The 10,884-nt window shown below is 38.3% G+C and overlaps 1 pseudogene; it reads right to left on the minus strand.

Moving 5' to 3' along the window:
- Nucleotides 1-4,160: 4,160 nt before the first annotated feature.
- On the minus strand, nt 4,161-8,701 carry LOC100989869 (heat shock cognate 71 kDa protein-like; annotated as a pseudogene).
- Nucleotides 8,702-10,884: the final 2,183 nt, after the last annotated feature.

Raw genomic sequence — 10,884 nt, forward strand, 5'->3', positions numbered from 1 at the left:
GACCAGCCTGGCCAACATGGCGAAACCCCGTCTCTACTAAAAATACAAAAAGTAGCCAGGTATGGTGGTGCGTGCTTGTAGTCTCAGTTACTCAGGAGGCTGAGGAGGGAGGATCACTTGAGCCTGGGAGGTCTAGGTTGTAGTTTGTAGTGAGCCAAGAGCACACCACTGCACTCCAGCCTGGGAGACAGGAGTAAAACCCTGTCCACTGCCCCCACAAAAAGAAAGAAAAAGAAAAAAAAAAAAGTCCTAATGTTTGATAGTAAAGTAGGGTGATTGTAGTTAACAACAGTGTACCATATATTTCAAAATAGCTAGAAGAGAGGATGTGAAATATTCTCAATATATTGAAATGATAAATGTTTGATGTGATGGAAATACTAAATGCCCTGCTTTGATCATGGCATATTCTATGCATGTAACAAAATACCACTTGTACCCCATAATATGTAAAAACACTATGTATCAATAAAATCATCTAAAAGCTTCCTGTCTTTCTAGGCTGCCGTCTTAGTGGTTTTTTGACTAGTCACAGCTGTCTTTTTCCTTTTTTCTTTTCTTTTTTTTTTTTTTGTCTGAGTCGATTAGAAATTCCTTGTTGCCAGCTTCTCCAGTACTTACACTGGGGTATCCACGAAATTCACCACCATGTTATTCTTTGAGTTCTGAGGTCCCTAGCCAGTCTGTCTTCTCTTCACCTGTCAGAACCTATTTATTTTATGGATAACATCTAGGGTTTTTAGCTATACTTAGCATGATAATGAAAAATTATTTAATGGGTACATGTACATTATTCAGGCGATGGATGCTCTAAAAGCCCTGACATGACCACCATGTAACCTAAACATATAACAAAATTGCACATACATCCCATAAATATCTACAAATAAAACTTTTTAATTTAAAAAAGAAAGTATGTCTAGTACATCTTCTCAGAAACTGAGTTTAAAAACATAGTTTTTCTTGTGATCTGCTTATATCTTTTTTTTCACATAATAATGCTTTATTTTTATATGGGAATAAGGTCTGCAACTCTCATAAAAATGTCATGTGGAAAATTAAGTAATATATATGAATTACCATAGAAGGAAGTAAAAGTATTACCAGGAAGAGCTAAGTGCATTTATATAATATTTAAAAATAACTTCAAGAGAATGAAAGAAGTGATTTTCACCATGACAAGTTGGTCCTTTCAAAATTATGTGGTTGATCTTTCAAAAGGCAATTATTTGTTCTTACTGAAAGTTATTAGGAATATGTCCAATTATAACTCTTATATGTCAATCTGGTAATATAAAGATTTAAAAGTGAAAGCTCTAAAATTTCATATGCTTTTTCAGTTTTATGTTAATGCATAGCTCTCAAGATTTTTGCCAAGCCTTTTGGCAGATTCCTTTAGAGAGAGCCTGACAATATCAAGGACTTGGGAAATTGAGATAATTAAGCAGCGACATCATCAATCACAAAGATAGGATTCTGATGCTGTAAAAGTTTTCATCAGAGCCTCCTTAACATTTACTATGATAGAAGTTGCTTTCCGGATGTGGCAGTATTTGGGCACTTCAAACAGTGGAAAAGGTCCAACAGAAGAGAGAATGGAAATGGGCAGGAGGAGGGATGGTTAGTGTAGGCACTAGATTGAAACCTCCTTTGTATGAGTCCTAGATCCTATGGCTGACTCTGAGGCCATAGAGTTTACCTAACCTAAGAGCCTTGATTTACTTGTTTTTTAAATGGGATTATTCTAATGCCTAACCTCAAAATTTCCTAAGGTATAAATTAAATAATATATCTGAAGTTTGTAGTTAACGTGGCATTATTGCCCCTCCTACCAAGGAGGGTCATCACCATTCTTAATGAGAGAAATAAACTAGTATTTGAAAGAAATAAAATAAACTAGTACTTATTTCTTTTATAAAGAATACATTTAGTATTAAATAATGTATTTGTTATTGTTAAATGTATTATTATTTGGTATTAGTATTTAGTATTATCAGCATTAACTGTATTATTTAGTATTATTTAATATTATTAAATGTATTGTTTAGTATTTATTAAATGTATTGTTTAGTATTAATTAAATGTATTAAATATTATTAAATGCCTACTGTGACACTCTAGGTATGCCACTTTTATTGTTGATCTCACTTAATAATGGCAAAAACATCATGCGGTGGATGTTATAACTAAGATAACTAAGGCTCAGGAAGATAGAACAATTTCCCCTGATTCCCACAATTAATATGCAAAGAAAAAGAAGAAAGGAAGAAAGAAAGAAAGGAAGAGAGAGAAAGAGAGAGAGTCTGTTTATTCTGTCTAACATGTGTCAGGCATGTTGCTAGATACTAGGAATAAAACAGTGAGCAGACATAATTTCCTCCCTCAGGGATTTTAGATTATAGTGGAGAAACAGACAAATAGATTACACAATTATATGATAAGGAACTAGGATCAACATCAGCACTAACTAGCATAAGAATATTTAGGTGAGGCACCTAACTCAATGGAGAAAGTTATAGGGGCCCTTTGGAAGGGGAGATGTCTAGGTTGGGACCTGAAATGAAGTAGAGATTTTTCATGCCATACTCACTATATCATGCTGCCTGCTGCATTATTTAGATTTCAGGCTATAGTTGGGATTTGTAATGTAGCTTCTCTGCAGCCCTCACATGCTAAGGGGTGTGACAGAACTTGGTTTGGGACAATTTGGGACCAGTCAGCATGAAAGTCTTTACAGGAAAGGATGGATGACTGAGAAGGGCCACAACAGGAACAATAATAGTTTAGGTAAACAGGTGGGCAGTAGGTGGGGATTGAGGAGAAGGCCAGAACAAAATTCAAGCAGGCAGGCAAGATCAGGGACATCTGCTGGGAGGTGGTCATTGTCCAGCCACTAGATATGCATTCAAAGGCAGACCCTAATTTCTGGAAAGACTGGACTGAAGAAAGACAGGGCTGCAAATATAGGGTAACAGAGGTGTTAGGCAGGAGTTCCTGCTCAAGTGGGGATGGGGAAGCAAGATTTGGACAGTTATATGGAGGATTCAGATAACAATAAATTAAGAGAAAAATCAAACAGCATATGCAATGTAAAAGAAAGATAAGGAATTAACTGATGAGTTAAAAAGATTTTTTAAAGGTATTATCAGAGAAAAATCCTGAAGGAAGCAAGTTTTAGATGTCATTTGTAAAATTACAGTCTATGACCCCAAATTAAGTCTTTTTGGCATTTTGTCAGAGATCCCAGTATATGCTTACATATAATTTTCCAGAAGAGATGATCTCTTTGTACTGACTTATTCCTGCATTTTGGTCACCTTTGTCCTCTGTAGTTCAGACTTTAAGGTTCAATCATGTATCCTCTGTCACAATACTCAAAATACTCACTTTCTTAACATAATTTTATCCTTCTGCAAAACAGTGCAGCCACACTCCAGCTTAGGCACTGGCCCATTCGGGTCCTGATACAGTTTCTAAATAGACAGGAATTATACTTTGGGGCAAATAGCCCTGATTTAGTGGCCTTAATTCAATAGTCAATTTGGAAAGATTTCCAAACTTCTCCAAATCTTTCTTCTTTTAATTCCTGCTTTCTTATTTATATCTGACCTCTTATACTTGTCTGTTTCTGCAAACTTTGCTTGGGTTCAACAATAATACTATCTCCACCACCAGAATTCTGAAAATTATGCATTTTTTCTTTCCTTTCTTCCTCTTTTTCTGGTTTCTTTATAAGGTAAAACAGATTAACAATTTGGAAAAATAAGAAATGAAAAAGAAGTGGCTATATATTACCCATATTCTCACCATTCAAACACAACTGCTAATTACTTACTGATATCCTTATTCTAGCCTTTCTTTTATGTACAGCTACAAAGGTAAGTGTAATTTTATATCTTGATTGCATACGAATTTCTAAGTCTTTTGGGGAGATTTCCAAATACAGTTTTATTTTAGATAATGCATTTTCTACTTGTAATACATTGGTCATGTAGTGCACTGTATTCTACTCCTTTCCCTGCACACATGTTCAAGTATACAGAATGCCCATTAATTTTCTCCAGCAGCTCAACTTTAAAACTGCCACATAGTTTGCTACAAATTTGGGTCCCTCAACATTTTACTGTGTGGAACAATGTTACATCTATATTTGAGTTGGCTTAATCAACCTCTTCAATGATGGGCCTTAAGGAAGCACTACCAGAGAAAGGAGCTCTTCCACCAGGGAAGCCCTCAGGCATTCCTCCCAGCATGTCCCTGCACCCTAGTGTAGCTTGATAATTCCTCCTAGTATGTCCCTGCACCCTGGTACAGCTTGATAATGATGGACTGCAAACTAGCTCTTTCTGCTGATGTTCAAATTCTTCCTTCATTATAGTCTGATTCTTATCAAGTCAGTTGATGATTTTATTACACTTGTCATGTATCTTCTGTTTATCCTTATTGTTGATCTTGCCTTGAAGTTTCTCAGTTGCTTTCATGTTGAATGCATAAGAGTCAAGTGAATTCTTTGATGCCACCTTGTTCTTCTGCTTCTCATCTTCAGCTTTGTACTCAGCTTCCTGGACCATATTCTCAATGTCTTCCTTGCTCAAATGCCCCTGGTCATTAGTGATGATAATTTTGTTCTCTTTTTCTGTACTCTTACCTACAGCAGAGATATTGAGGCTGCTATTGACATCAATATCACAAGTGACTTTAATTTGAGGAACAGCAAAGGGAGCAGGAAGTATGCTTCTGAGCTCAAACTTGCCCTGGATAACAAGCAAATTGTTATCCTTGGTTATGGCACTCTCACCTTCATAAACTTGAATGAGGACATCAGGTTGGTTGTCAGGGTAGGTAGTGAAGGTCTGGGTCTGCTTGGTAAGAAAAGTGTACTGCATTTCATGGGAACAGTCATGACTCCACAGCAGCATCATTACCAAAGAGAAGAGAAGTGAATCCAAAAGTAGCAAATCTTGAACAGTTTAAGATTTGTCTTAAGATAGGATGGCTGCCTGGACTGCTGCACCATAAGCAACAGCTTTATCAGGGTCAATGCTCTTGCTCAGTTATTTTCCACTAAATAATTATTGAGGGAGCTTTTGGATCTAGGAGATAGAGATAGAACCACCTACCAGGACAATAACATGGATCTGCAACTTGTCTAGTTTGGTGTCCTGAAGGGCTATATCTATGGGGTCCTGGGTGCCACGGAACAGGACAGCATTCAGTTCTTCAAATTGGGCATGGGTAATGGAGGTATAAATATCTGTTCCTTCACGGAGAGAATTAATCTCACTACTGGCCTGGGTGCTGGAAGGGAGAGTGCAATTAGCCCATCACAAGCAGTACAGAAGTGTCAGACAGCCCTGTTGTTCTCACTACTGTCCTTATGCTTGTATTTGAACTCAGCAATAAAATGGTTGATCATTTGGTTGTCAAAATCTTCTTCACCTAAGTGGGTGTCTCCAGCTGTAGATTTGATCTCAAAGATTTCATCCTCAAGAGTAAGGACAGACACATCAAAAATTTCATCTCTTAAGTCATAGATGAGCACATGTCTTTCAGCTCCAAACTTTTTGTCTGTGCCATAAGCAATAGAAGCAGCAGTTGGCTCATTGATAATTCTAAGTACATTGAGACCAGCAATGGTTCCAGGATCTTTGGTAGCCTGACATTAGAGTCATTAGGCCCTATGACCATAACATTGGAAATAGTCTTCCCAAGGTGAAATAATAATTTCATTATTCTAAGAGATCACCTACTCAGCACGTATATAGATGAAAATCTAGATAAGCCATTACAGCCATGAGCAATGCTAATGAACATTTTTGCAAACTCTGGACAGGTGCTTGACATCCTCAGTGATCTTCCTATTTTTCTCAGTTATCTGGTCATGAGCAACTGGCCCAGCTGAAGATGATTCATTTCAGATGAGATCACCTTTAATGTACTTTAATCCACTGTAACACAGCATCCAGTTGAAGTGGAAAGTGTGGACAGGCATGAACCTCCAAAATGGCAACAGCAAACTGCAAAGCTCACCCAAAACACATCTACCAACACCAGGGTCTTCAACTACCAATCAAGCCCCTCTACACTGTCTCAGAAAAAGAAATATCTCTAACTTCCTCAGTTCATAATGATTTTAATATCGCGGGAATTTTTTCATTGTATTTCTAGGGCCAAAGAAAGTTTAAACTATTTGGCAGCACCCTTGTGAGTTTACTGTGGTGTCTAGGGTGCCTTAGAGCTAGTTTAGGAACTGCATTTCTAAAAATAATAGTTATTTTTCATTGCCTTCTAAAATTCCAGATTTACATTCTGGAGTGGACATGTCCCTAAGGTATCAAAACTCTAAATTTCAAGGCCTCTTACTTGTAGGAGTCTCTTCCATGGTCCTGATCAGGGAGAAACAAAATTGAGCATACAACAACAATTGTTTAAGAGAACCACTTCTCCTTCCTCCCAAGACCCTTTGCAGTTTGGTAGTGTTAGAGTGTCCATGGGCGCATATATACAGTATCTAGCTAAGGAGAAGTTAGCACTAGAGGAGAAACACAATTTGACATGAATGAAGTCACAAAGCTGTCTGTGGACAATTCTTCTAATCAAATATGAAAATAATTTAAGTGTAGGATTTTTTTCGTTTTGGTCAATACCCATGCACAATGACATTTCCTGTTAGTAATATACTTGATAATGAAGCCTACATAATTATATATAAAATCTCCTCTTTTTCCCATTGTTAATGGGAATTTCCCAAAACAAAATTTACCATAACTCATTCATTTGTAGAACATAAACTTGCAAAATTAGAACCAACAGCAAATATCTATATATCTGAAGTTGCAGGTTTTATGAATCACAGATATCAATTAAACAAATTTAATCTACCATGCTAGACGTTTTTCTTCTATCTTTAAAAATTATGATATAATTTTCTTTCATTTAAAACAGTGATCAATAGTATCAAGCCAAAATATATGGGAAAATATATTGTAACTTTATTTTATTTTTTTGAGACTTTGTCACCCAGGTTGGAGTGCAGTGGCACGATCCTTCTGCCTCAGCCCCCCAAGTAGCTGGGGCTACAGGTGCACCACCAGGCTTGGCTAATATTTATAATTTTTGTAGAGGTGGGGTTTCACCATGTTGCCCGTGTTGGTCTTAAACTCCTGAGCTCATGCAATCTGCCCACCTCTGTCTCCCAAAGTACTGGGATTACAGGCATGAGCCATCATACCCGGCCATAAAGATATTTTATAATTATGACATTTCTCATGTTTTAGTTTATTGTGACTTTTTTCTCATTCACAGTAAATATTCTGTTTTGTTTGTTTTTCCTAACTTTGATTCTTTTTTCTTAAAGATGGTACTTTAAATCATGTAAAATTGAGGCCTGAAAAACACCTGTCTACCTCTAGCCATGATGTAAGTGAAACATTTCTTTAACCTATTTCAAATAATTTTATTTTCCTTTTTTCTTTCTGCATCTTGGCTTATACTTGCCGTTTGCCTCTGAAACCTAGTCCAAAAATAATTTATATGCTCACTGCTCACTCCATTTTTGTATTTTATCCTTTTCAGAAGAGAAACATTTTCAAAAAGCCTTTTTGTTTTTTCAGAGTTCTCTCAATTTTATGCTCTGGTGTTCTTAAAATATTATATGAGCATCATAATACTGCTTTTCAAACAAGAAAAATCTCATCTGCGGTCCCATGTTCTTGCAGCATTATTCCCAGCAGACAAGATATGGAATCAGTCTACATGTCCATCAAAGAACGAATGGAGAAAGAAAAATGTAGTGTCTATACACAATGGAGTACTTTCCAGCTTTAACAAAAGAAGGAAATCCGTTCCTTTGTGACAACACAGATGAACCTGCAGGACACTGTGTTAAGTGAAACAAGCCAGGCACAGAAATACAAATACCACATGATATCACTTATGTGGAATCTAAAAAATGTTGAATACACAGAAGCAAGGAGTAGAATGGTGGTTCTGGCTGTGTGGGGGGTTGGGGGCAGTAGATAGGGAGATGTTGATCAAAGGATACAACAAAAGTATTTTTCCATTTTTTTTATTATACTTTAAGTTCTAGGGTACATGTGCATAATGTGCACGTTTGTTACATATGGTGCTGGAGAGGATGTGGAGAAATAGGAACACTTTTACTCTGTTGGTGGGACTGTAAACTACTTCAACCATTGTGGAAGACAGTGTGGCAATTCCTCAGGGATCTAGAACTAGAAATACCATTTGACCCAGCCATCCCACTACTGGGTATATACCCAAAGGAATATAAATCATGCTGCTATAAAGACACATGCACACGTATGTTTATTGAGGCACTACTCACAATAGCAAAGACTTGGAGCAACAAAGTATTTTTTAAAAATAATATATAAATACATCTCATAAACTCCACACAATGTACACATGTCCTCATTAGTACTGTTGTACTCTCCCCTTTTCCTTCTTTCAAACTTATTGCCCTTCACAGCTGTTTGTCTTGGGTTTCTCTCAACACCACCCTCACCCCCAGAATCTTATCAGCCCTCTTCACTCCATCTCCTTCTTTATGAGCTTCTGTTTTCTTTTTCTCCTCTTGTTCAATCACAAAAGCACAGGAATAGATCTATCAAGGATAAAATTCTTATGTGGTGTCTGAGAGAGGAAGGCATTCAGGTAATGCCTGTGCCAGTGTTTTCATGCCATCTAGCATATGCATGAGAAAGAGGTGCTGCAATGTATTCAAGGCTTATTGCATCCTAAGTTCAGTGGGACCTATGTAAAGGGATAAGGTCATTTAATTCTCATAAGAACATTATAACTTGGGAATATCTCCATATCTTAAATGAGGAAACCGAGGGCCACAGAAGTTATTGACTTGTCTGAGGGTGCAGCTGGGACTAGTACTCAAGTCTGTCTGACCCCCTGGTTTGTATTCTTAGCTTCTATGAGAGGCTTCCTTTCTAATCAAAAGTTGCATAAAGTTTCACATTCCCAAAATATTCTTCAAAGCATCATAAGTAACTTCATAAAGGGCAAGGTGTATTCAATTGAGGGTGAGTGTGATTCTGTAAAAGACTGAAATTTTACTGATGTTGATTATGGAATAACTAGGTGAGCTCACTGGTATTATAGGTGTAGGTAAAGAATGAGATGTGGATTCAAAATAAAGAGGCTAAATTTCTGTGTCATTTATTATCTAAGCTTAGAGGCAAATTACAAAAAAAAGTCATAAAAATATGCCAAGAATGGAATATTCCTGGGGGAAAGAATGTATGTATCTTACATTGTCACTGTTAAGAACAAAAAATTACAACATTTGCACTTGTTTTATGAAATCCATAAAGCAATAGTGATCTCGGGTCAAATACATATAAACACTACACAAGACACACACACACATACACACACAATTGCACATTCAGTCCACCTTGTTTTTAATGGTGATATCATTGTGAAGTTATAGGTGAAAGAGCTCACATAGCAGAGTACTGTGATATTAGCCATGATGTACTAACCGTCTACGTATGTTAGCTGATTGTAATAATAATAAAATAATTAATTTTAAAGATATAAACTATACTTATTGTCAGGTCTCTGAGTCCAAGCCAAGCCATCGCATCCCCTCTGACTTGCAGGTATATGCCCAGATGGCCTGAAGTAACTGAAGAATCACAAAAGAAGTGAAAATGCCCTGCCCCGCCTTAACTGTTGACATTCCACCAAAAAAGATGTGTAAATGGCCGGTCCCTGCCTTAAGTGATGACATTACCTTGTGAAAGTCTTTTTCCTGGCTCATCCTGGCTCAAAAAGCTCCCCCACTGAGCACCTTGCGACCCCCACTCCTGCCCACCAGAGAACAAACCCCCTTTGACTGTAATTTTCGTTTACCTGCCCAAATCTTATAAAACGGCCCCACCCCTATCTCCCTTCTCTGACTCTCTTTTCGGACTCAGCTCACCTGCACTCGGGTGAAATAAACAGCCATGTTGCTCACACAAAGCCTGTTTGGTGGTCTCTTCACACGGACGTGCATGAAATTTGGTGCCGTGACTCAGATCGGGGAACCTCCCTTGGGAGATCAATCCCCTGTCCTCCTTCTCTTTGCTCCATGAGAAAGATCCACCTACAACCTCAGGTCCTCAGACCAACCAGCCCAAGAAACATCTCACCAATTTCAAACCCAGTAAGCGGCCTCATTTTTACTCTCTTCTCCAACCTCCCTCACTATCCTTCAACCACTTTCTCCTTTCAATCTTGGCACCACATTTCAATCTCTCCTTTCTCTTAATTTCAATTCCTTTCATTTTCTGGTAGAGACAAAGGAGACACGTTTTATCCGTGGACCCAAAACTCCGGCGCCGGTCATGGACTAGGGAAGGCAGCCTTCCCTTAGTGTTTAATCATTGCAGGGACACCTCTCTGATTATTCATCCACGTTTCAGAGGTGTCAGACCACGCAGGGACGCCTGCCTTGGTCCTTAACCCTTAGCAGCAAGTCCTGCTTTTCTGGGGAAGAAGCAAGTACCCCAACCCCTTCTCTCCATGTCTCTACCCCTTCTTCGCCTTTCTGGGGGGAAAGAAACCCCCAACCCCTTCTCCTTCACCCTTAGTGGCAAGTCCCGCTTTTCTGGGGGAAGGGCAAGTACCCCAACCCCTTATATCTCTATGCCCCAATCCCTTATTTCCGTGCCCTGACCTCTTATATCTCTGTGCCCCGATCCCTTATTTCCGTGCCCCAACCTCTTATATCCCTGTACCCCAATCCCTTATTTCCACACCCTGACCTTGTATCTCTGCACCCTGACCCCTTTCCTGCTTTTCTGGAGGGTAAGAACCCCCGAACCCCTTCCCTCTGTGTCTCTACTCTCCCTTTTCTTTAAA

This window comes from Pan paniscus, chromosome 13 (genome assembly GCF_029289425.2).
Source record: "Pan paniscus chromosome 13, NHGRI_mPanPan1-v2.0_pri, whole genome shotgun sequence".
Lineage (NCBI taxonomy): Eukaryota > Metazoa > Chordata > Mammalia > Primates > Hominidae > Pan > Pan paniscus.